At 36.9% G+C, this 26,043-nt stretch overlaps 1 protein-coding gene across 1 annotated transcript in view; it reads left to right on the top strand.

Annotated features, from left to right (window-relative positions):
- NEGR1 (neuronal growth regulator 1) overlaps positions 1 to 26,043 on the top strand; it is a 952,382-nt gene that overhangs the window by 788,969 nt on the left and 137,370 nt on the right. The window lies entirely within an intron of this gene.

Here is a 26,043-nt window from a genome sequence, read left to right as displayed (position 1 = left end):
GATGAGTGAACTCGGGAGGTCTCAGGGTATAGAATGAGATTATCTCTAAATCTCTTTATAGCTCAAAGTCAATGATTATATGATCTGTGAGTTTCTGTTTTATCCTTGTGGGATATAGTTATAAATAGGCTATCATGTCCATATACTCTTTGTTGCCGTGACAATTTTATGAAAACTATTGCCATCCAGAATTGATTAAACGTAACACACAGTTGTTGATAAAGTTGTTTTCTTATTTCTTTGAACTGTAAATGTGAATTTGCCAAGTTTTTTTTTCTGGGTGTGTTTGTGTGTTTAGTGTATCTTTGTTCTTGTAAATACTAACAGAGAAGAGGGAGAGAAGACAGGAAATATGAGTAAAAGAGGCTCTGGGCTTTGAATTGTAGGAAAATTCAAGTACTAAAGAAACAGAGCTTTTATTTTTTCCTGTTTTTCCTAAGTAAGAAATAAACATAAAAATAAGAGAAGCTGGCAGAGTAGGGAAGATAAAGTATAATTGTAGAGGCATAAAACTGGAGGTATACCCTTGATTTACTACCTACGACGTGTTAAGATTTTGCCAGTATATGAGACCTGAGACTAAGTTCTCAAATTCTTAAATATTGTAAACAAATCCTATATGTTTGTGTTGATGATTGTGTCAGACAATATATATACAAATTACTTCACAAAGTTCATGGTGGGACAGGTGTTGTGGCTCAACAGGTTGAGCCACCACTTGTGATTATGCCATCTCATGTTGGAGTTCCAATAGAAGTCCCAACTGCTCCACTTTCTATCATGCTCTCTGTTATGAGGCATTGGAAGGCAGTACATAATGGCCCAATTGCTTGGACCACTGCCAATCACCTGGGATACCTGGATGGAATTCCATGCTCCTAGCTTTGACCTGGCCCAGACCGGGCAATTGCAGTCATATGAGTGACCCAGGAGACAGAATCTCTCTCTCTCTCTCTCTCTCTCTCTCCCCCTGTCTCTTTGTCACTCTGCTCTTCAAATAAATACATAAAGAAATAATTTAAAAAAAAAGAAGGTAAGTTTGTTGACACAGAAGAAAATTTTTTGACATGCCTGCATACTTTTTTGTAATATACATTTGTCATGAAATTTTTGAAATACCCTTGAACATTCTTCACCATGGGGCCAGTCATTCTAGACTAGTGCTTCTCAAAGTTTAGGATGAATAGAAATCACCTGGATTATTATTAAAAATCAGAGTCCAATTCATTAGTACTGAATAAAGCCTGATATTCTGCATTTCTGACAATCTCTCAGGTAATGCCAAGGCTTTGAATAACAATGATAAGGCATTTAACAAATACAGAATGTCTTTGGCCTTTATCCTTCCATTTCCAAGGTTAAGTGTACATTTATTTTAAATGTTGATTTTTTTTTTCCTGATTAGTATGCCTGTTCCATATCAGTCATCTGTCACCTATAGTCAGGACAAAGGACACCAACAGTGTATCATTTTCAAGTCATCTTGTGTCAACCTGCTGGGACAAGTTAGTTCCCCAAACTTCCACTGAGCACTGTGATTCTTTTTATTTCATCCACCAGCACCAGTTCTCAAATGCTAAAAATTATTGATTAAATTTTTCACCCTGTTTTACACTAGAAAGGCAATGTTCTCAGTAAAATATTATTCCTTTGCCAGTTTCTAACTTCCTCTTCTTAAGAAAATATAACAACAACAAAAAAATCTGACTCCTCGTTTTTCCAGGCTCATGGTTTTACCATTTTTTTAGGCTCTTCTATTTCTCTAAATGATAACCACAGGCCTAGCAACCATTTACTTGTCCTTCTAGTTCCTGCAGTCAATAATAGATGATAATTTCCTTTCCCTCTGTATGATTGGAGCATAGTTTAAATTATCCATTTAAGCTTGGTTTGTAATTAAAATTATGTGGGCATTTAGGACATTATTCTGTAAAAATGTTCTGTGGGCTTTCTCTGAACTAGCTCCTAGAGTCCAGGTACAAAGCAGCACACAAACATTGAAGAAAAAGATCAACCATATCTTGGGTTCATGAACTGGCCATTTATCTATCAACTTTCTAGCAAAATCCATAGATTTGTCTTCTGGAAGATTAAGTATCACACAGAGTCAGCAGGAAATCTGAAATCTCTCATTGCACTTAAGTAGAAGGTAGTTTTTTTCTCTCTCTTTGTTCCAATATATTTATTTCATGGAGACCAACTCTTAAACATAGGCAAATATTTGCCTACATGAGATTCTATTATTATTCACAAATATTTATTCTTTCTTATAAGAGGATTATAGATCCCTACCCATTTCCAAATAATGTCTAAGAGCTTCTTGTCATTGACATCAGTGACCCTGAGACTTGCATTGGACAGTGAAATATCACACACAATGAGCACCATCTCAGAGCAAAAGCCCCAAGGACTATTAATATTTCTTAGTTATTCCCTCTGCCATGAGAAGGACATGAACCAGGTAGATGGTGTGCCTTGAACCTGGTCTCTGTTAAGTTTTAGGATTTCAAGGTTCCAAAAAGGCAAGGAGATGGTTAAAGTAGAGAAGACTATTGTAGGGCAGACAGAAGTGGGGAGGGGGTGATAAGAGTGGAGATGCAGCCTGCTAAGACGGAGGGCGAGGGCCGGCGGGAGGGTGGGGGTGTTGAAGTCCGGCTTCATTCCCTCTGAACAGCAGGCAGAGTCCCATCATAGGTGGTTCGTTGGAGGAGGTGCAGAGCACCACCTGGACCCAGATAAGGTCGGTGGGGATGTGCAGAGGGGCTCCTTGGTGAAATTTACAGCGCATTGCCTGAGCAGTCTGGAAGGTCTCAGGTGCAAAGTTTTCCTGAGCAATGAACTTCCCATTAGCTTTGAGATTGTCTACCTATGCCCAGTGTCATCGGGTCTGGGGACTTTAGGTCTCAGTGGCCTAGCAGGTTCTAACAATCGTAAAATGAAGAAGGGTCATAGATTCGGAGCAGAACAACAGTTGACCTGTGGGCAACAAGTTACAGGAGAAAGAAAGAAATTCTGTTTTTGGAATCACTGAGCTTTTGACTATTACCACAGCATAACCTAGTGCTTTCACTCATACTAATGTGCTGGAGACCAGGCGGAAAAGGTCACAGCAGCCCTGTGAGGAATGCAGTGGAACAATGTTGGGAGGCTTTGCAGTTTGGAAAACAGCAGCGGGGGATCACAGAACAGTCTGGCTTAGAGCTGCAGGTAGAGAAGACTGTGCACAGCTAAACAACAACTTGTGCTGGTGTCAGCAAGAATGTCTGGCAGCTAAAATCTGCAGGGCGAGTCAGAGAGAGGCATTGCTCCTCCTAAACAGGAGAGGATCCCTCTGGCCCCCTGCTTCTCTATAATCTCCTGTCCTTGTGTTGCTTTCATCACTTGTCGTCCCCTCTTCGCCCTGGAAAGTTGCAGCACAGGGTCCCGGCACTAATGTTTTAAAGGAAAATGTAATGAAAGTCCTCAACTACCCAGAAGAAAATGAGCTAAATACCCATGTTATTTCTTAGAGTCTTTTTTTTTTAAAGGTGAGAACTCAAAAATTACATTCTGCCTTGTACTTCAGTAAAGTATGTGGTAGGAAAAACATAAGGATTTCATGGAGATTTTAGTGCTGCTTAGTTGGAAGTGACTGTCTTCAATGCTGGGGCGAAAATGACTGTGAGATATTATGGAAGAAAAAAAAAACAGACTGCTACTGCCTGTTAAGTATGTGATGGAGTAATGGTATGCAGGGCACTATATTTATTAACCTTATTCTAGAAGCAAAAAGAACACCAAAGTAAGCCTAAAGATTTATGTATATGTTTAAAAGAGGGAAATAAGATCTCTTTGTACGCTAGGTAAAATCCATGCATTCAAGTAGTTGTCAGAATAATGAAAGAAAAGGTAACAGAGCACAGTAAGTTCTACTGAAAAAGTTTCTTCATTTTTTTTCCACTGTCATTGTCACTATTATTATTTTGATAATTATTTATGTTATTTGTTATTAGTAAACTGATTCAAACCCTTAGTACCCATATTGCCACTTGGAAACTTTTTAAACATGGGAGTTTAAAGAGTTTTAGCAATTCATCACGAATGTATCTTTGTGCCTCTATTTCACTTCAGCCTACAAAACCATAGTGGAACAGATTCAAAAATGACCTCTAAAGAAGAGATTGTAATTGCTCACCGTCAGAATATGGTTACTCATATGTTTTTCTGAACTCTAGCAAAAATGCAATTTAACAGTCTCCTACATTTCAGTGATTCATGAATGCTATATGTATGCATATTCATGAAAGGCCTGAAAAGATCACTTTGTCACTTTTTTTCTCTTTTTGAGGTAGACAGAAAAGATATTCAAAGGACACTTAAGCCATCTGTTTAACTCTGAGAACTCTAGAACTTAACATGACTGGCTACACAGGACTCTGACTGTCTACATGTTTCAGATCACTGGTTGTCATTATTTAATACCAATTTATATGAAGAAACTAATATAAAAAATTCAGGACCCTAAGTATTTCTATTTCATATGACTAGTTGTTTTTTCTTAAGATTTCTTTATTTGAAAGTCAGATTTACACAGAGAGAGAAGGAGAGACAGGGAGAGAGAGAAAGGTCTTCCATCCACTAGTTCACTCCCCATTTGGCTGTAATGGCAGCAGTTGCGCCGGTCCGAAGCCAGGAGCTAGGAGCCAGGAGCTTCTTCTGGGTCTCCCACTTGAACTTAGGTCATCTTCTTGCTTTCCCAGGCCATCGCAGAGAGCTGGATCAGAAGTGGAGCAGCAGGGACTCAAACTGGCGCCCATATGGAATGCTGGTGCTGTAGGCAGCAGCTTTGCCCACTACTCTACAGAGCTGGCCCTATTTGTTTTAAAAACTACTTTATTTTCACTACACAAAATGTTCAGTATTATCCATTCAAATGTTGTTTAAGATTGGTATTTTATAAATTCAAATGGGCATGTAATTTTATCCAGTTCAGTAAATCTGTTCATCTTTATAGAATAAAATACAATGGAACTAATGAATGTAGGCAAATAGGTTCCCTTGAAGTAGTGTGATTATATACTTTATCATCCAAATTGAGAAATTTTGGAGTAGAAGTTGGCCCTGTTAAAGTCTATATCAGGGCTATTTCAAGCAAATCAAGATATATAATCACATTGGCTGTGGGAAAATTTGGAATTTGAATGCTCAATCAAAATTAATAAGGCCATTCATCTTTATTAGAGACTTAGTTTAATCATGTTCATGACAAACTTCTTAAACTCCCTTAAAGCTCTTATTGGCTAACAGAAAAGTGGGGCCATCTGGGTTAGTGAAGTTGAGTGTTGACTGTCCTAAGACCCGATCTCATGATCACGGCCAGGATGTTCTATGAAGTTTATCATATCATATTATTTTACCTTTAATACAACATTGTGACATAGTTTTTCAATTTTATAAGTAATAAAATTGAATTTCAGAACATTAAATAATATGTCCAAATTCATAAGCTAGTCTGAAGTCAATGGAACTTGATTTAAGCAAAATTCTACATAGATAGAAAATACTATTGTTTCTTAAAGCCTCTGAGAATTTTCCCATTAGGTCTTTCCTTGACAAGTCTAGAAGACAAAAGTCAGGAAAATGTTTCCTGCTTTAGGGAGGACTATGGATATCAAAGTCAACCTATATATTACATCACACCCATTCTCATTTAGTATCTTCTTCCACAATACTGGCTAGTCCTTCATGAAATGCAATGTATTCACCTTCATGAGGCACAAAATGTTGAGTTTGAAAGTTAAGGTTTATTCTAAATATCATAACAAAACCCAGTGTTATCTGTTGGAAAGAAAAATAAGATTTGTAGGCAGTTTGGAGTTGAAATACGCTACATGGCTTTTGGAAAGTTATTCTCCATCTCAGCATCCTAGTATCCTCATATGCTAGTATTTATCTTATGGAGTGGAAAGAATGACAGCAAACTTGGTAAAATATATAGTGAAATATTACACAGTATCCAGAACATATTAAGGTAATATGTAATAGATATTGGATTCGTTTCCTTCCCACTCTGATGGCACTGAAGGACTTTGACATAGATAATGAGAATTTTTTTTTAAAATCTGGTTTTAAGCCCTAGCTCTGCTATTTATTAGCATTTCAGCCTTGAAATTTTCTAACCTTTAAGATGATGATTTTTCTTGGGATCATGTATATATACAGTATAATGTGCATATCAAGATATAATATATTATCATAACAAGTGCTTCTAAAGTGATAAACCATTACATTCAATTTTACTTAATGGTCACATTATTTTAATTCCTCTTGCTTTAAGAAATTCTTTCCCATCAACAAATTATGCCATGGGCACTCTGTTGGGCAAATACTTTTCAGTTTCTGTCTGGCCACCTTCTTGGCTAGGTAATGAACAGATTGTTTCAGACATGTAAGGCAAAAAGATTTGCAAATTTATCATGGAAATATGAAATGTGCAGTCAGTACTTCAAATACTAAAACCCAGCAGGAAAATCCCAGGTTTCAATGCAACATAGAGATGCTATTGTGATTTAAAGTTTGAAGAAACTGGGCCATCAGAATTCATCTTCAAACTGTTTGATTTTCATTTAAAGAGGTCTAGTAAAAGACATATTACAACACATTAAATAATATCCTCTAAGTAAGTGTGCCAAATTCAGAAATTTATACCATCTTTTACAATCTGGTCTTGGCAAGTATTTATATCCATGCTTTCTTGAATTATATATAAGATCATTGAAAATACCTGTCACTAAGTTTTTACTGATGCATAAGAATATTACCAAATAGGAATCTGAAATAAATTCTCAGGAATATCTTCCTCAAATGTAGGAGTTTTAAAATTTTTTATTAATATAAAGAGAACACATTTCATGTATTTCTTAGATACAGTTCTAAGACACTAACCATACTTCCTTCTCTCCTCCTTTTCCTCCCTCCAAATTCCTCCTTTCTTTCTTTCTTTTCCTTAATTTTTGCAAATAATTATTTCGATTCACTCTATAATCATAGGGTTAATTTACTACCAACCATAATAATCAACAAGTAAAAAGTAGGAAGCATATAGTTCCACAGGAGTATAAATAGGGTTAAAAACAGTAATCATATCACAGAATATCTACTTCATTCCTATATATTTTTACATTCTATATTAACTGCTACATGTCAGAAAAAATATAAGTTATTTTTCTTTGGGAGGCTGGCTTATTTCACTAAGCATAATAGTTTCAAGATGCATTCTTTTTGAAGAAGACAGGATTTCATTCGATTTTAGGGCTGAGTAGTATTCCATAACCTATGTATACCCCATTTTCTTTATCCAGTCATCAGTTGATGGAAATCTGGGTTGATTCCACATCTTAGCTATTGTGAATTGAGCTGCAATAAACATGGGGGTATAGAAAACTGTTCTTGTGCTGATTTCATTTCATTTGGGTAAACTCCCAAGAATGGGATGGTTGGGTCATATTGTAGATCTACTTTCAGATTTCTGAGGTATCCCCATACTGTCTTCCACAGTGATTGCACTAGCTTACATTCCCACAGTTTATTAGGCTACCATTTTCCCCACATCCTCACCAGCTTTAGCTGCTTTGTAATTTTTGGATGATAGTCATTATAACTGAGGTGAGGTGAAATCCCATTGTGGCTTTTATTTGCACTTGTCTGAAGGGTACTGATCCCAATCATTTCCCCTGATGGCTACTGTCTGTTGGTGATTTGAATTTCATCCTTTGAAAAATGCCTGTTCATGTCATTTGCCTATTCTTAACTGGATTGTTTATTTTGTTGTTATTGAGTTTCTTGATCTTTTATGGATATTGGATATTAATCCTTTATCAGTTGCAGAGTTTGAAAATATTTTCTCCCATTCTGTGGGTTGCCTCTTCACTTTTTTGAATGTTTCCTTTGCAGCAGAAGCTTCTTAGCTTGATGCCATCCCAATTGTCTATTTTGGCTTTGATTGCCTGTGCTTTGGGAATATTTCTCCAAAACTCTTGGACTATACCAATATCATGAGCGTTTCCCCAATATTCCCCTCAAATAGCTTATGATATCAAGTTGTAGATTTATATCCTTGATCCATTTTGAGTTGATTTCTCTTTAAATTGTAAGGTAAGGGTCTTGTTTCAAACTTTTGCATGTGTAAACCCAATATCCCAGCACCATTTTTTGACAAAACTGTATTTTCTCCAAGAAATGATTTTTATCTCACTTATAAAAGATTAGTTGGTTTGATGTGTGGATTAGTTTCTGGTGCTTCTATTCTATTCCATTGGTCTACATGTCTATTTTTGTACCTAAGAGGTAGTAATGATGGCTCAAGAACCTAGATTCCTGCTGCTCTCATAACCAATGGGAGAGCTAGATTGACTTCCCAGTACCAGGCTGTTTTGATTATAACTGCCATGTAGTATGTCTTGATATCTGGTATTCTGAGTCTGCTGGCTTTGTTTTGTTATTTAACATTGCTTTAACTATTTGGGTCTCTTGTGTTTCCATACAATTTTAACATCTTTTCTCTAGAACTGAAAAGGATGTCCTTGGTATTTTGTTTGAGATCACATTGAATTTGTAGATTGCTTTCAGTAGTATCAAAATTTTGATGATACTAATTCTTCCAATCCATGAATATGGAATATTTTTCTATTTTTTTTTTCTTCTTTTATTTCTTTCTTTAATGTTTTATAATTTTCATTGTAAATATCTTTCACATCCTTGGTTAAATTTAGTCCAAGGTATTTAAATATTTTTCATAACTATTGTGAATGGTACTGATTGTACAAGTTCATTTTCAGCCATGGCATTGTTTTTGTATACAAAGAGCATTGATTTTTTTGTATGGTGATTTTAAATCCTGCAACTTTACCAAACTCTCTTATGAGTTCCAATAGTCTCTTGGTAGAATTCACCCATGTATAGAATCATGTCATCTGCAAAAAGAGATAATTTGACTTCCTTCTTTCCTATTTGTAGCTCATTGATTTCACTTTCTTGCTTAATGGCTCTGGCAAAACATCCAGAACTGTTGAATATTAATGGTGAAAGTGGGTATCCTTGTTTGGTTCTTGATCTTAGTTTAAAAGCTTCTGAATTTTCCCATTCAATTTGATGCTGGCTATAGGTTTGCCATATATTGCCTTGATTGTGTTGAGGAATATTCCTTTTATACCCAATTTGATTAAGGATTTTCCATCAAAGTATGTTGTATTTTATCAAATGCTTTCTCTGCATCTATTGAGACAATCATATGGTTTTTATTTTTCAGTTTGTTAATGTGATGTGTCACATTTATTTATTTACATTATGTTGAACCATCCATGCATACCAGGAATAAGTCTCACTTGGTCCAGGTGAATGATCTTTCTGATGTGTTGTTAGATTCAATTAGCTAGTATTTTGTTGATGATTTATGTGTCTTTGTTCATCCGGGATACTGGTCTATGGTTCTTTCTCTGTGTTGTATCTTTTACTTGTTTTTGGAAATTAGGTGGTGCTAACCTTGTGTAAGGAGTTTGGGAGAATTCCTCTCTTTAATTTGTTCTGAATTGTTTTAGAAGACTTGTAATTAGTTCTTATTCAAAAGTCTGGAAGAATTCAGCAGAAATCTTTTCCAAAGAAAAGTCCATCTGATCAGATGGACTTTTCTTTGTTGAGAGGGTCTTTATTATTCATTCAGTGTCTGTCTTGGTTATTTGTCTATCAATACTCCATTGAAGATGAAAGGCATTTGAAAATAGTGTCAGGGCAAGTGTTTGGTCTAGTGGTTAAGATACCTAGTTCCATTTTGGGGTGCCTATGTTTGACACTTAGCTGTGGGTCCTGACTATAGCTTTATGCTAATAAAAACATTATAATGTAGTAATGATGGCTCAAGATACTGGATTCCTGCTCCCCACATAAATAATGGGAACATAAATAATTTCCCTTTTTGTGTTTCTTCCTGGCTAAATGAAATAAAATAAAATGATAGAAATAATATAAATAAAATATTCTCAATTACAAGGATATAGAGAACAACAACAGAGTTCTAGAAATGGTTTCCTTCCATCAAAAGCAAAGCATATACAATCTTACTAAAAAGTATTTATTTTCCTTTAATAGATCTTTGTTGATTTTAATTTTCAACTTATCTATGAAAGAAATAGAATTTTATAAAATATGAAACTTTGAACTTTTGAGACTGATTAGTGCTATGCAGTGTGCATACTTAACAATACTTGTCAGCTGTTTAATAGTTAATGTGTCTTTTTTGTGGGCAGAGAATGCAAAAATGACATCCTTATATATAATTTCCATGCAATAAATGTTCTAAAACTGTCTAAGCAGCAAATAATATATATTCAGAAAGGAAATTATCCCTCTGTAAGGCAGAGACAGTAACGGCACATGTTACACTTCCAACACTTCTTCCCTGGCAGGCATTGCTAATCAACCTTGGAGCTCTTACTTCTACCACCAATGAGAGTTGGCATGCAAAGTATTCCTGTCTGCTTAGAGAGCTTTCAGAATAGCTAGATGTTTAAATTGGAATATGATGTAAAACATATATAATCTATAATTTGGGAGTGAAGGAGGTACAGAGCAGCAATATATAACTAGAGTTTCTCAATCTATTACTCAAAAACTCTTTGTTTCAAATTGAATTACAAGTGGCTGCTCCTTAGGGATATATGCATGCCAACTACCTATTTCTTAAAGGAAAATTAATTCCTTTTAATGAGTTTCTTCTCAGGAAGGATGGAGGCAAGCAAGATTGTTGCGTACTTTGAGGGTGACCTTTTGCTTCTCCTTGAGTAACTGAGAGATTTTGAGTATAAGGTTCTTGGACTTCTGGGACTCTGGTGCTCTAAAGCCCCCCTTTAACTTCTTCAACTGTTCTCATTCTAACTTTCTAACAAGCTGTACATGCAGGGCCTTGGATTCTACCAACCTAATTCAGGAAACCCAAAGTAGAAATCTAAGAACTTTATACACAAAATGTGTTCTGATTAAGAGAAATAATATATTAGACCTCAAGTTTTTTATGTGGATTGTCCTAATTCTTTTACTAGGACAAAGAAAACAGAGATTATTTCTATTTAGAGATAGAAATGCAATAACCAAATTGCAATTCTTGAAACTTGGGAGCAGTAACGCATGGTTGGAGGGTAAGAAATCTCAGTATAATAGATGATTTTTAGTTGGAACCTCTTCATCCCTTGAACAGTTATTTGACACATTCTCCCTTAATATAAAAATTATCTACTCTGGCAACTGAAAAATACCCCAAATCAAGCAAGTCACCTCCTCAAAGATAACTAAACACTCAAGTTTAACTGAAGGACTAAGAGAATAATATCATTTTTATATTAACATTCCACTCTTAAAAAGTCTCTAATTAACAATGTAACATTGTCTAATTAAAAAAATATTATCTACAATTAGTACTTGATTGACACCTGTCTATCTTATACTTGCTTAATGCCCAGTTTTTTAACGATAGAAAAAAAAATCTATATTCTAAAAAGAATTTTAAGGCTAAAAAGTTAAGTAAAATTATTTACATAATGATAAAATCACTTCTGTTTTTCTGCCCCAGTATCATAGTATCCAATATATCCAAAAGGCATGAAGTTTAAAGTCAAGCAACATAATTATTTTTGCTAATTCTCAAAGTATTAATTAAAGCAATGAGTCTTCATTTATGATACTGACATAATTGCTGAAGTAAAAAGCCATTTTTGCAAGCCTAATTTAGTAGTAAGTTTTATTTTCAAGATTTTCTATGATGAAGATATTTGACATTAACAAAAGGAGATATGTTAGATAAGTAGAGATTTTTCACCTAAATTAAATGCAATTATTGGAATTATATTCTGATTGGCATTGTGGCATAATACTGGCTTCCCATTAACAGAGGGCTGGTTCGAATCCCAGCTACTCCACTTTTAATCCAACTCCCTGCTAATGCACATGAAAAAGCAGAAGAGGATGGCCCAAGTAATTGAACCTCTGCTACCCAAGTGAGAAAACTGGATGGAGTGCCAGGTTTTTGGCTACAGACTAGTCCAGTCTCAATAGTTCAAGCCATTTGCAAAGTGAATCATCAGATGGAAGATTTTTCTCTCTATCTCTCGCTCTTTCTCTGTCATTCTGTCAAATAAATGAAAATCAGTAACATAAATTCAGGCTTTATTTACATACAAACAAATGTGCATTCAGTCAAAAAGTTATTTGATTTTAAATTTTCATTCATTTATTTTCATTTTATTTGAAGAGCAGAGAGAGAGAGAGAGAAAGCTTCCATCTGCTGGATCACTCCCCAAATCGCTGCAAGATCTTGGACTCAGCCAGGTTGAAGCCAGCAGCCTAGAAATCCATCTGGATCTCCCATGTCAGTGGCAGGGACTCAAGTACTGGAGCTGGCATCTACTGCCTCCGAGGATGCACATTAGCAAGAACCTGGAATCAGAAGAGGAACCGGATGCTGACTGGTAGCATAGTAGGCAAAGCTGTAGCCTGTGATGCCAGGCATCCCATATGGGCTCTGGTGTGTGTCCTGGCTGCTCCACTTTTGATTCAGCTCACTGCTAATGGCCTGAGAAAAGCATAGGAAGACAGCCCTAGTCCTTGGGCCCCTGCCACCTACACGGGAGATCAGGATGAAGCTCCTGGCCCAGTTCTTGTCATTTCGGCCATTTGGGGAGTGAACCAGCAGACAGAAGATCCTTCCCTCTCTGTCTGTCCCTCCCTTTTTGTAACTTGGACTTTCAAAATAAATAAATAAATCTTTTTGAAAAGAAGAAGAAGAACCGAAACTTGAACAAGGTGCTCTGATTTTGGATTCTGACCTCCCAAGCAGTGCCAAATGCTCATGTCAAATAAATTATTTCAAAATCTATTAGCCATTAGTTTTTTCCACATGGGCTCCTGTGTACAACCACAACCTCAGGTATAAATTTTTTAAACTATGTAACAAACACATGTGAATCTTCATCTGTATTTAATTCCTAGAAAAGAATGGAAGCTGTTATAGCAGTATATTTCATATGAGTTATGTCTCAGCTATGAATTAAAAATATCTCCATTGTATCACTCCTTTTAAAGCTTTTCATCTGAAAGGTTTATCTCTGAGTCAGATTTCTCCACTTATGACACATTCTGATAGCGTCTGGCCTACTTCTGCAGCTTAAAGAGTGTTCATTAAAATGAAATACATTAACATATAAGCCACAGATGGGAAAGATGAAATTGCCTTAAATAACTACCGAGGAAGTAGGTGTAAATGAAAACAGTTATAAGCTGAAAATTAATTCAGGCATTAATACTTTGATACCAGACAGATTCCAGGCGAGGCAGTTAATTATTCATTCCAAAATGCTTGAAATAGCCTTATTATTTAAAGACAGAAAACTTCAGAGATGAGACTGGTCATTCAAAAATAGGATAAGTATAAATCATAGATTTAGAAACTGTGACACCTGCTTTCTGTTAATAAATATATGCCATGAAAAGGAATGCAGTTCAAAACATAATCTTACTTCTAGAAAGCATGAACTCAGTAGAACTTTTAGTAATTGAAGAAAAAAGAAATAAGCAATTGCAGCACAAGTTTATGGGATTTTTACAAGAATACTCCATTTTTGTACAAGGTTATAAAATGCAAATAAATAAAATCTGTATTACAAAACATTAAGAATAGAAAAGTCACTGTGTATCTTTTATTTAGACCAAATGCAAAGAAATATCTTTTCCTGACAATGCCAATTCCCTATACTGTAGAGGTATTTGGTAGGTTCAAGCTGTAAATTCTCTTAAGAATAAGTTATAAATCAAACATGCCCTTTTGCCTACTTATACCACTAAAGAAAACTCAGAGCCAGGTAGTATTAAAGAATTAAAAATATTTTATTCAGAAACTATTACAGTAGAGGAAAAGGGACCTCAGTATAGAACTGGGTTCAATTCCAGGTATAGCATGGGCAAGTGAAAATGAGTTGTGATTCCATGGAATGCAGGAAAATCTCCTAAGAGGAATCTTCAGGGATAAGCCAGGGTATAGAGAATGAGATCAAATGGTTTTCTTGATGAGGGCAGGCCAGACTGATCAGACATCACCTGGGAGATGGTGGGAGCAAGGAATTTGATCAGACAGGTATCACTCTCCAAAGTGACTGAACAGGACCAGTGCTGCTGCTCACAAGGCTAATCCTCCGCCTGTGGCGCTGGCACACCAGGTTCTAGTCCTGGTTGGGACACCAGATTCTGTCCCAGTTGCTCCTCTTCCTGTCCAGCTCTCTGCTGTGGCCCAGGAAGGCAGTGGAGGATGGCCCAAGTGCTTGGGCCCTGCACCCGCATGGGAGACCAGGAGAAGCACCTGGCTCCTGACTTCAGATTGACACAGCGCACTGGCCATAGCAGCCAATTGGAGGGTGAACCAACGGAAAAAGGAAGACCTTTCTCTCTGTCTCTCTCTTTCTCTCACTGTCTAACTCTGCCTGTCAATAAAAAAAAGTGACTGAACAGGATTTTTGCTAGAAGTGGACAACGAAGAACAAAGCCAAGACTTACTTAAGGTGCTTAGAACAGTCTGACTAGAGTGAAGTCAGGGAGAGAGTTTTTGTCAATTGAAACTGAAAGGTGGAAGAGGAAGAGGAGAAGGGGAAGCAGTTGAGGCAAGAGGAAGAGAGGGAAAAGGAGAGTAAGGAGGAAAGGAAGGAACAAAAAAGTGTTTTTGATTGGAGATATAGACATTTTCACACTTTTGGTACTTGTTTTGCTATTATGCATATGAATGTGAGTTATTTTCAGTTTCCAAATCCTTTCAATATGAAATAAGATGTATTTTTAGAAATAAGCTTGCAGAAGAAACACTTAAAGTCATCTGCCCTGATGACCAATTAACTTTATATCAGGTGTACAATTAAATCAACTGGAGTCACTGCCTGGAGCCCAGTACTGAGAAAGGCTTTGAGCCTTACATCCTGGCCAGCAGGGATGAGTGCTCTTGATAAGCCATTTCTACCATATGTGGGAGAGAGGACATTAACAAACATGTTCTTTGTCCTGATTGAAATTGTTTATCCTATAGCTGGCTAAACAAGTCGTTTTTCTAAAACTTGTAATATACATAAATGTAGAAAAACACAGGATCCCAGATCTCCCAATTTCTAGTCTTTCTTTGGTATGTTACACTGTATCTAACTGAATGTATTCTTTGTGTACATATTTATATACTGTGTGTGCCTATCTTAATGTACCTTTGAAAAACTTGACATTATTAACAATTAATTAGGAAATTTGTTTCTGAATTCCCTTGTCTCATAATTTATTTGAAAATAAGAGAAAATGTGACTGGAATTGCCTGAAAATTAAAGTGTGTTTCATTTTTCCTTCATGAGTGTCTGTAATGGAATCTGATCTGTCAATGTTCACACTTCTGAAGAAGTAAATATGACTGGAAAACAGTAATGTTTCCATGTTTTAAAAGAGTAATGCTTGTATTTTTGTATTAATATAGGAGAAATCCTAATGGAGTATGAAATATCATTTAATTAAGTAATTATAAGCAATATCTATAAAAATTCTTCTTGAAGGCCTGAAAAGTAGAGTACTATACTTTGGTATGGTAGATTCCTTTTATGATGCTGGTCTCTGAGACAACATGAATGCCATGTTCTAGATGTTCTAAGTTATATTCAGACAGGTGTATCACATAATCAAAACTGAATATATAGAGAAGACTTACCTTGTACTTTGTTCGGGTGGTATATTTTAAAATCCTAGAAAGGAACCAAATCTACTTAATCCTTTCTCAAAGCTGATTGTTGCCTTAAAAAACAAACAAGTGTTTATTCCTATACATTGGAAAAGCATGTTCCAATTTATTTTAGCAAGTAATTTGGATGCTTGGAAGTATTTCTTAGATAAAAGTCTAGGCTGTGGTGGCAGAAGCTAAGCAGGGACTGACCATGGCTGCACGGAATTAGAAGGGAGTAAGGATCCATGGATCAATGGCTGAGGTCTCAATAAGAGTGCAGATATCTCAAATCTTTGATCACAGTTTTCCTGTATAAAGGATTAGTTTCAGTAAAGTCTACAACAGACGACAGGGAAAAATCAGGTGAGTAGCAGAAAAAGCAACTCTGAACCCTAACAAAAGCAAGTGGGAGTTAGGGTTGGAAAGACCTTTTGAAAGAATGATGGCTCCAGGAACTGGAAGCAGCAAGAACTAGAAGAAACTCTTCAGGACACAGCGCAATTTCAATTTTGAAATGTTACCCTGCTTACAGTTTAACACAACTGAAAAAAATCTGTGAATGACTGAGAAGGCCATATGTCAATGAGAGTGAGAGTGAGAGTGAAAATGATCATAGAGAGGCTAATGTAGGCTGAACTTGAAGTCCCAAACAACATGCATGGGAGGCAAAAGCTATTGGTGCTGAAACCTCAAAGACTGACTACTCACCACTTGGCCCTGAACACCAGAAATGACTGTACCACTTCGCTTCTACATTCATGGACAAGTAGGTGATTTAAAATATAGCTTAATTTTATCATTTTACCATATAAATGAGTAAGTGCAGATTATTGAAAACATCCTTATTATTCCTAAAGCAGTACCCATTGTGCACTGCAGAACCTACATTTTAGTACTATATGAAACGTGGCACAAACTAGACATCCATTAAATAGATTTAAACCACAGTTTGTTGAACACTTGCTATGTGCCTAGCACACTATGCTAGGAACTTGAACTTTCAACAGTTGCCAAATGGTTCCTGCCTTCATTCACTTAGAAGGTGAAGTAAATATTTCGAAGAATTGATATAAAGAGTTATTCAGGCAGAGCAGATACCATGTGGCCCTCCGGATCCCTTCAGTCAGTTCTGACAGAAATTCTCTCTTCCACACATAGTGCTTAAAAGCACTAAGTGAGTTTTCATAGACTCGGATTGAGATTCATCTGGTTCCACCACTGTTCAAGGTAATTGGCCTTGACGAGTCATTTTATCTCTCTATGCTTTGGCTTCTGCACGTGTAAAGTATATCTGTAAAAACAAAGTATTTTAGATTCTATGGCTTATGTGTTTCTGGTGCTCCTCTCCCTCCAGACATTAGGGAAGATCTTAGGCAAGAGAATGTGTCCTTCATGACTAATTTGATGTTAAGCAATTGCAAAATGTAGAACGTTCAGATCAAAACATGGAAGAGCCAGTGCAGAACTCTATCTCATGCCTACCCGAGATGAGCAAGGAACTTTAGTACTTTAAATGGCATGGCATATGGACACTTCAAAAAGTTCGTGGAAAAATACAATTTTAGTGCTAAAAATTTTGAAATCCATGTATACAAGGAGTCCTCAAAAAGTTAATGGAAAATAAATATTATGAAAAAAGCTGTGGGATGGAATTCAGTGTTTTTTGGCACCAAAATAAATGTATTTTTTATCTAATTTTTCTATGAACTTTTTGATCTGTCTTCATATCTATCTAGTGTCTGAAAGATATACAGATAAGCATGTGGCATGGGAATAAACAAACATTTGTTATGTTGCTAATTCACTAAGATTTTAAGGCTGTTTATAATTATAATATTGTCTAATTGTATTCTGACTAATTTAGGCTTAGATGAGACAAAACTTTTGAAGAGCTCACATAATGCATAGGATATTATAAGCACTTAATAAATGCTAGCATTTGCTCTAAACACAGGTGATTTCTCCAAAAAGGTTTGGTTTATTTCCCTGATGTCCAAAAGGTTGAAGCTTTAGACACTTCTCTTACTGAAAGAACTCTCCTATTCTCAGTGCAGGGAAGCTATCAACCTCTATCCACACAGACGCATATGAAATGACTAGCTCCTTCTTTTATTTAAATCACTGTATGTTGACAATATTTGCTGTACCAAAGGGGCTCATGTTATTCAGCTCTACAAAGTCGCAAATAATATATATTTGAAAACAAGTGGTAGCTGATGTAAGCACCAGATGGCTCAAACATAAAATCAAGGGAGCTGCTTTTAGCTCTACCCCAGGGCTCTTAAAGCCGCCTTCCCAGTGCTCCTTTATATGTTGTAGTTTATTTCTGAAGTGACAATAAAATTGGGAACAGCAGAATGGAAAGGAGCACCACAGCTTCGGCATGTTTTAACAATCTGCTATGCATATGAGATGAAACGTTGCCATCACTAGAATCAACAACATCTTGACACATGATTCAAACGTCAAGAATATCCAAGAATGTAAGATGTCTTTGAAACAGAGACAAGAAGCTGCAGTGAAATCCAGATTGGAGCCTGATGCTTTTTAAGAAGATCTCATTTCCTCTTTTCAGAAAGTTGAGAAATCTGTAGGGCACAGTTTTGGCCTCAGGGATTGAACTCCTAAGACATCCAGTACTACAGCCCTTGCATTTGATGGCAGCCTCAAGCATGCCTCACTTGGTGTGAAGGTAACTCAGAGACCTGTTAGGCCCAAAGCAGCAGGAAGATTGCTACTCCAAGAAGCCATGGCAAGAGGAACCTTGCCATGTAGAACCAGCCCTATCTCAAGAAGAATGGGGCTACACCAGTCAGGGTCTGCTGCATAAAACATTACCCCAAGTTTAGCAGCTTTAAACAGAAAACAGTTACTACTTTAGCTTCTGTTGGTGAAGGATCTAGGGGTGTTTACCTTGTTGGTTCTAACTTGGGGGTCTTGTGAGGCTGCAATCAAGATAAGTCATGAGGCTGTAGTTTTCTGAAGTCTGACAAATGTGTAGGATTTGTTTCCAAGTTCATCAGGATGTCAGTAGAACTCAGTCTCTTGCTATGTAGATTTTTCTGTTGTACTGCCCATAACATGCCTTTTCCCAGAACTCCTTTTCAGAGAGGATGGGGTGTAGGTTACACACACTAGACAAAAGCTTCAGTGACTGTTTTAGCTCAGGCCAGAGTAATAACCCATAGCTTGTGCTATGTGTTATTGACCAAACACATCAACTCTGGTACAATGAAGTGACTATCAGAAGCCAGGCACACTGCAGCCATCTTGGAATCTGCCATGGCATTGTGCATTGTGGATGTAACAGATCCGGCAGAGTCTACCCCCCACTTCCTCCTCCTTTTTTTTTTTTTTTTTTTTTAACTGGGACAGTTTTCTATGACATGGAATAGAATCATCACTTCTGGCTGGGGCCAGTCTGATATAGAATAATATCTGATTTATTAATCTCTCATGTTTGTTTTTTTAATTGTTGAACATCTCTGAGTATCTTTTTCTTTATATCAATTTCTACAGTGGACCATCCATGTCTCTGCTCTTCTCCAAAGCATATTAACACTACAGAGCTGTGAGTCCACGTTTTAGAAGCCCTCATCTCAAATGGGAAGGATATTAAGAACAGAGTATGAGTGGCAGGAACAGCCTATCTCCTTTTCACTTCTGTGACTTTGCTAAATTGCAAAATATACGTGCTCTAATTTCAAATTAATTATCCCCAAACAAGTACTTCTCTGCCTATTGTCTGTGTCTCTTGACAAATGAGCAAGTTAGATAGACAGTATCGGACAACAAGGGAGAGGGTGGTCGCTTTGAATTGTCAGTGAAATGAGGATTCAAAGAAACGTGAAGGAGAAGAATAGAACTACTCCTAAAGGATTTTCCCCACCTCCTACCTATATGAAAACATCAAAAACATCAAGAAATTCTGCAATAAAAGGAAGGTGGATGCAATTCTCTGCCAATTACCACTGGCCATAATTGTCAGAAGTTTTGTTTCAAAAATCAAAGCAACTTGAACAGTGACTCCAGTGTCAAATTAACTTGCCAACCTCCTTCTAGTTTTTCACTTCATTATTGTCCATCTAAATTTGTGGCCTGATTAGTAGCTAGAATTGATTTACTTAGGAGGCAACAAATAAGGTAATTATATGGGAAACTGATAGTAGGTAATGCTGATTTTAATCCATGTTGCTCTTTCTCGAATTCTGTAAGTTTTCTTTTCCACTCAGTTATATTGAGTGCCACCCACCACCCAAATACCATCTGAGAACTTCTAGCTTATGTATATGAGGGGCACAGGTCCTATAGCCCAGGCATTTTGGATTTAAATTCTGCCGGGGGCTGTTACTGTGGCTTACAGGGTAAAGTAGCTGCCTGAAAAGCTGGCATCCCATTTGGGCACCAGTTCATGTCCCAGCCACTCCACTCCCATCCAGCTCCCTGTAACTGGCCTAGGGAAATTAGCAGAATATGGCCCAAGTGTTTGGGCCTCTGCTTCCCACATAGGAGAACCGGATGAAGCTCCTGGCTCCTGGCTTCACATTGGCCCAGTGTGGGCCATTGTGACCACTGGGGAGTAAAGCAGTAGATGGAAGATACCTCTCTCTCTGTCTCTCCTTTTTTCAGTAACTCTTTCAAAATAAATAAATAGATCTTTACCAACAAACAAATAAGAACAAATAATTCTGCCTATGCCACTTACCGTCTGTGTCACCGTGCATGGTGTCTTAATTTCTCTTTGCTTAGTTTTCTCTTTAATAATGGTGCTAACAGTAGTATCCCCTTGTCTTAAGCTGTTTTCCTTTGCTATGAATGCATACTTAAACTAAATAATTGATAAAAATAAGAAATTTGTTTTTGGCAGTTCTGGAGGCTGGAATTTCCAAGGTCGAGGGAAAATATCTGATGAGGACCTTCTTGCCAGTGGGAACTCTGCAGAATGCCAAGACAGCTCAGGGCATCACCACACAGCAAGATACAAAAAAGCAAGCCAGAAGGAGCTTGCTTTTCTAACAAAGACATTCTTAAGATAACCCATTAATCCACTAATCCATTAATCCATAAATGGATTTTCCTGGTCATAAAGCCAGATCCCTCACCACCCACTAACCTCCCAAATGTCCAACCTCTCCAACACCATTAACATATGACTTTGGGGTTTATGTTTCTAACTCATGAAATTTGGGAAACACACTCCCACTGTTGTACCACTTCTCTAGATGGCTGAGAATTGAAAGAGCCAATGTGTTTAAGCATTGAAATAGTTCCTCTCTCTCTCATATATATATGAGATACACACACACACACACACATATATATATATGTTACCATCACCACCTTTAAAAACCTATTTATATTCTAATTACATTATATTTCTATTTACATTCCTAATTAGTAGAATTTTATTGATGTATCAAATTATATTTCAATTTTTATTTTAATTATTTTGCTATGTCCCCACTAAAAAGAAAATGATATCTTATTTATCTTTGTACCCCAGCACATGTTATAATACTTGGCATATAGCAGAGACCTGATCAGCTTTTGAATAGGTGAATTAATTCATTAATCAACATGTTAATCAAGCCAGTTTATTCTTAACTGGCACATTTTCATTCTAACATCTATTAAATGAACAAGCATTTTTTGACATTATTTTTTGCCACTGACACACTCTTTAAATTTGAGTTTACAAAAAAGTTTGGACAGTTCACCTTTATGCTAACTATAAACAAATACAGATTATGTAACTTGGTCATTAGAAACACCAGTGGCTAAAGAGCTATTGTGTCATATTTTTTTTTTAAAGGTCTTCAATAATTACTTTTCTTTTTGGTAGTTTACCTCAGATAGTTTACCTCAGGTAGTTTACCTTGTCAGACCCAGATTTCTCTCTACAGGCACAAACATTTGGACCATAAAAATCATAATACAGTTAAGTTGGATTTCACCATGAATATTATAAATTCAGTTTTTTAATTTTGTAGGAGAAAATTTAGCAAATAATGCCAAAATCAAATAGTTACAATTCAAAATACAGAATTATATACATGAGAGAAATTACACATGTAAATTCCATCTTTATCAGCCACAAGGTTGCTCTTCAGTGGGTTTCTTCTTTTCATACAGCCTAAGTTTCCCCCCTTCATTCCAGATTCTTTCTGTAGAAGCAGGTGCCAGGGTTGTCTTGCTCTCTTCCATGTCACTCATCAAATCCAGAGGAAATAGAAGTATTCACAAAATGAATTATATCTGCAAAATACCACAGTTCACATGCAGTTTTTAAAAAAGGAAAAACAGGGACTGGTGCTGTAGCGTAGCAGGTAAAACCACCACCTGCAGTGCTGGCATCTCTTATGGGTACTAGGTTTAAGTCCCAGGTGCTCCGCTTTTGATCCAGCTCCCTGCAAATGCACCTGGGGAAGCAGTGGAAGATGGCCCAAGTCCTTGGGTCCCTGCACCCATGTGGAAGACCTGGAAGAAGCTCCTGGCTCCTGGCTTTGGATCAGCCCAGCTTCAGCTGTTGCAGCCATTTGAGGAGAGAACCAGCAGATGGAAGATTCATTCTCTCTCTCTCTCTCTCTCTCTCTCTTTCATTGTAGGCTGCAGCTTTAGCCACTGTGTTAAACATCGCCCCCCTCCTCCCAAAAGATATCTTTACATTGAAATCAGCAAAGAACATTGGCTTCCAAAGGAATCCAGTTATCTCTGAGCTAAGAAAATTCAGGGAGAATTTCTTTTCCACAAATCTCATTTGGCAATATCATGGATGTAAAAAAAAAAAAAAAATCAAAGAGAAACTGCTGAGCAATGAGAGGAATATGCAGGTTATCTGTACCTGATCAGCAAAAAGCACCCCTTGTTTCTCCTGTGGACAGGTCAAAGGCAGACAAACAGATCCAATCTTTAGCTATTGCACTCAGCTGAGGTTCCCAGCTCCCGGCATGGGACTTCACACCCCATACCAATCCTTACCTGACCTGGAAGTTTACAGGGACACAGATTTGTATGGTGTGCTCTTCCCATCTCCAACATCTAACACAGCACTTGGTATTTAATAATTAATGAGTTTTCTGGTATGAAGTAATAAATGAAATACTTCAGATGGAGCCAGCAGCAAATCAACTATTAAAGCAGGAGATGTGATCCTGATCCGGCATTCAGGAAACTTGGCTTCTGATATCAGGTCTGACCCCAAATTAACATTGTGGCACTGACCTATTATTTCCTCTGTCTTGGTTCTGTGCTTCACATTGTAAGGAAATAGTCCTAGAGAGGTTTGAAAACTTCTCCCAAGTCTATAGAGTTAGCAGTCATACCAAGGTAGATTTTCAAGCCTGTGTTGTTTTTGAAATTTGCATCTCCGTGGAATTTCAAATTAGTCTTATTGAAATCATCCCAAACAGAACTACTCAGGCTGCTTCCTACCTGCCTCCCCAACAATCTTCTAGCTTGGAGAAGCAAACTTGTACAATATATTTAAATTACATTAATAGTAGCCACTAACTTACAAAAAAAAAAAACTACGCTAAGATCTTTATAGAAATTATTTTATTTTCATGGTTCTCTTATGAGGCAAATTATCATTTTCCCCATTTTACAGCTAAGGAAATAGAAGCCCAGAGAAGGTATTTAATTTACCCAGTGTTACCACTGTAAGATAAAATAGTCAGATATTGCTTTTCTGATTCTCTTAGGTGACAAAGTGGGGCTCAGAGTCTTTTTGAACTCAGAAATGACAACAGCTGTTCCAAAACTCAAGTTTTCTGGCTTGTAGCATTAATTTTGTTTTCTTATTACCAATTGCTTCCAGATACTTTTGATTTAACATTAATGTTAATATGGAAAAAATACCACCGTTTTAATGTTTTAGATAGATGAACATTAAACAAATATCACTTAAAACATATACTATCTCAGGAAGAGTAGGAACATGTAGTGTGCAGCAATTGAGAGAAATCCTACAAGTTGGAGGGAGCTTGAGGAATCATCAAATTTGACATGGCAGTATACAGATAAGGCTGGGTTTGGACAGTTGCCTCATTATGTATTCCTCAAATAAAACTGCAAAGGGGCACAGGCACTCAAACAACGTTAAAAAATGCCTTGAATTCATATAAGGCCTAAACCCTCACATGAATTTAATGGCTAAACACTCTATTCAACTTAAACCACTTGGTGCTATATCCTGGATTCATTTCCAAGTACTTAATTCTCCATGCATAGGAAATATATAATTTTGGGTAAGAATCAATCATAACTGACATTTTGCTCAAATTTATAAGCTTAAATTGTTTCTGAGAGTTTTCAATGTCCGTACCTTAATAACATCCACTAGAAGATCCAGACCAAGCAAAATCTAGATGCACTAAGCGTAATACCAATTCATTTCATAAAATGAAACTTGACTAAAATGATTTGTTTTCTTTGATGTATATATAGTGGATTGTACAATTAGACATATTTATCTCTAACCCATGCCCTCCTGCTTTGCCTTTTCTTGCAGCATGGTAATGAATGATTTTGTAATTTAATAGGAGATGCCAACAGAAAAAAAAAATGATATGGTCAGAGCAGCAGGTATTTTGGTCAGATTCTACTATTTCAGTTTGCAAAATAGGAACTGCTTTAATCCTGTCTTCATTTTTTTAAGATTCATTTTATTTATTTGAAATGCAGAGTTATATGTAGAAACAGACTGAGATCTTCCATCTGCTGGTTCACTCCCCAAATGTCCACAATAACTGGGAATGAGCCAGGCTGAAGCCAGGAGACTGGAACTGCATCCAGGCTTTCCACATGGGGGTGGGAGCCCAAAGACGTGGGCCATTGTCCTCTGCTCTCCAGTCATATCAGCAGGGAGCTGGATAGGAAATAGGGTAGCTGGACTTGAACAAGCATGCATATGGGATGCCAATGTTGAAAACCATGTCTCAACCCTCTGAGCCACAACACTGGCCTCACACCTTAATTTTTTTTAAACTTTTATGTGCAGACCAAACTGAAATTTTATTTGGGCCCAGTACTAGAACTGCTATCATCCTGGGATCAGATTTAGACTATAATCTTGAGATGTCTAATTGGAGTCTGTGACTCTCCAATCTCCATCAATCCTTTTGTTCCATCAGCTATCTTGGGGATGGCGGAGGGTGGTTTCACATGTGCATAACATATTTATGTAAAATATCCACATCCAAAATCCACATATGAGCATGTGGACTCTAATACATATATGCAATTGTACACATGTTCTTTCATTCATCTAGTCAATATTTATTGAGTATCTGTTATGTGCCAGGAGTGTTTTACACATTGAGAATGCAATAGAAAAACAAGCAAAGTTCCTAGCTTTATGAAGTTTACATTATAGTGATAAAGATAGGAAAGAAATAAGCAAACAAAAGTGTTTATTGTGTCATTTATATACCTGTCATGTCACATGACATACATAGGAGGGTACTCCAAAAAGTTCACAGCAAATGGACAAAGGTGTTTATTTTGCTGTAAAAAATTCTGAAACTCATTCATAGTTTTTTCATATTACTCATTTCCCAAGAATGTTTAGAAGACCCCTTGTGTATGGCTATACATGCAGAGATTTACCCTGTACTCCAGTATTTATGAACATACATGTTTGCACTTATTCAGGTCAATTCAAAAAACGTGGTGGATTTTTCCAGTCAAATAAATGTGCTTCAGAAGTGGTTAGTTCAGACTGTTGCATCAAGAAAAATTGCTTGTGAGGTCCTTGATCTTCAGTCAGTTGTTCTCTTTGCTTTATGGAGTTGTGAGGACAGAAAATCATCACAGGAGTGAAATCATTGTACTGTTTTCCTTGGTGTATTACTATAGAGACTTGACTTTTATTGGCTTGATAGTTTACATTATAGTGATAAAGACCAGAAATAAACAAGCAAAAGTGTTTACTGTATAAATTATATACCCTTCATGTATGACACACACAGGAGGATAGAGTAATATTGTTGTGGTAGAGTATTGTTAAGGTTTTCCTTTTCTTCATTGCCACTGGACTGCAAGTAAAAAGACCAGTCTTCTAATGCCACCCCTGCAGTTTCCTGGCTGTTTAATTTGGACACATCACCCATCTGCCTGGGCCTCATTTTTCTCGTCTGTAAGATGAACTGGTAGGATCAGAATAGTGTCTAAAATCTCTTCAGGCTGTGACATCTTCTGCCCCTGACTGGAGTCATTTCCCTCAGTACCTCACTGTTCAGAGAGCAAATCACATCATGCATGCCCTCTCAGCAGAACCTCTTCTC

The sequence above is a fragment of the Lepus europaeus genome, chromosome 5, assembly GCF_033115175.1.
Source record: "Lepus europaeus isolate LE1 chromosome 5, mLepTim1.pri, whole genome shotgun sequence".
In the NCBI taxonomy this organism is placed as follows: Eukaryota; Metazoa; Chordata; class Mammalia; order Lagomorpha; family Leporidae; genus Lepus; species Lepus europaeus.
Note: the sequence above shows the minus strand (reverse complement) of the source record. Positions and strands in the feature narration are given on the sequence as shown.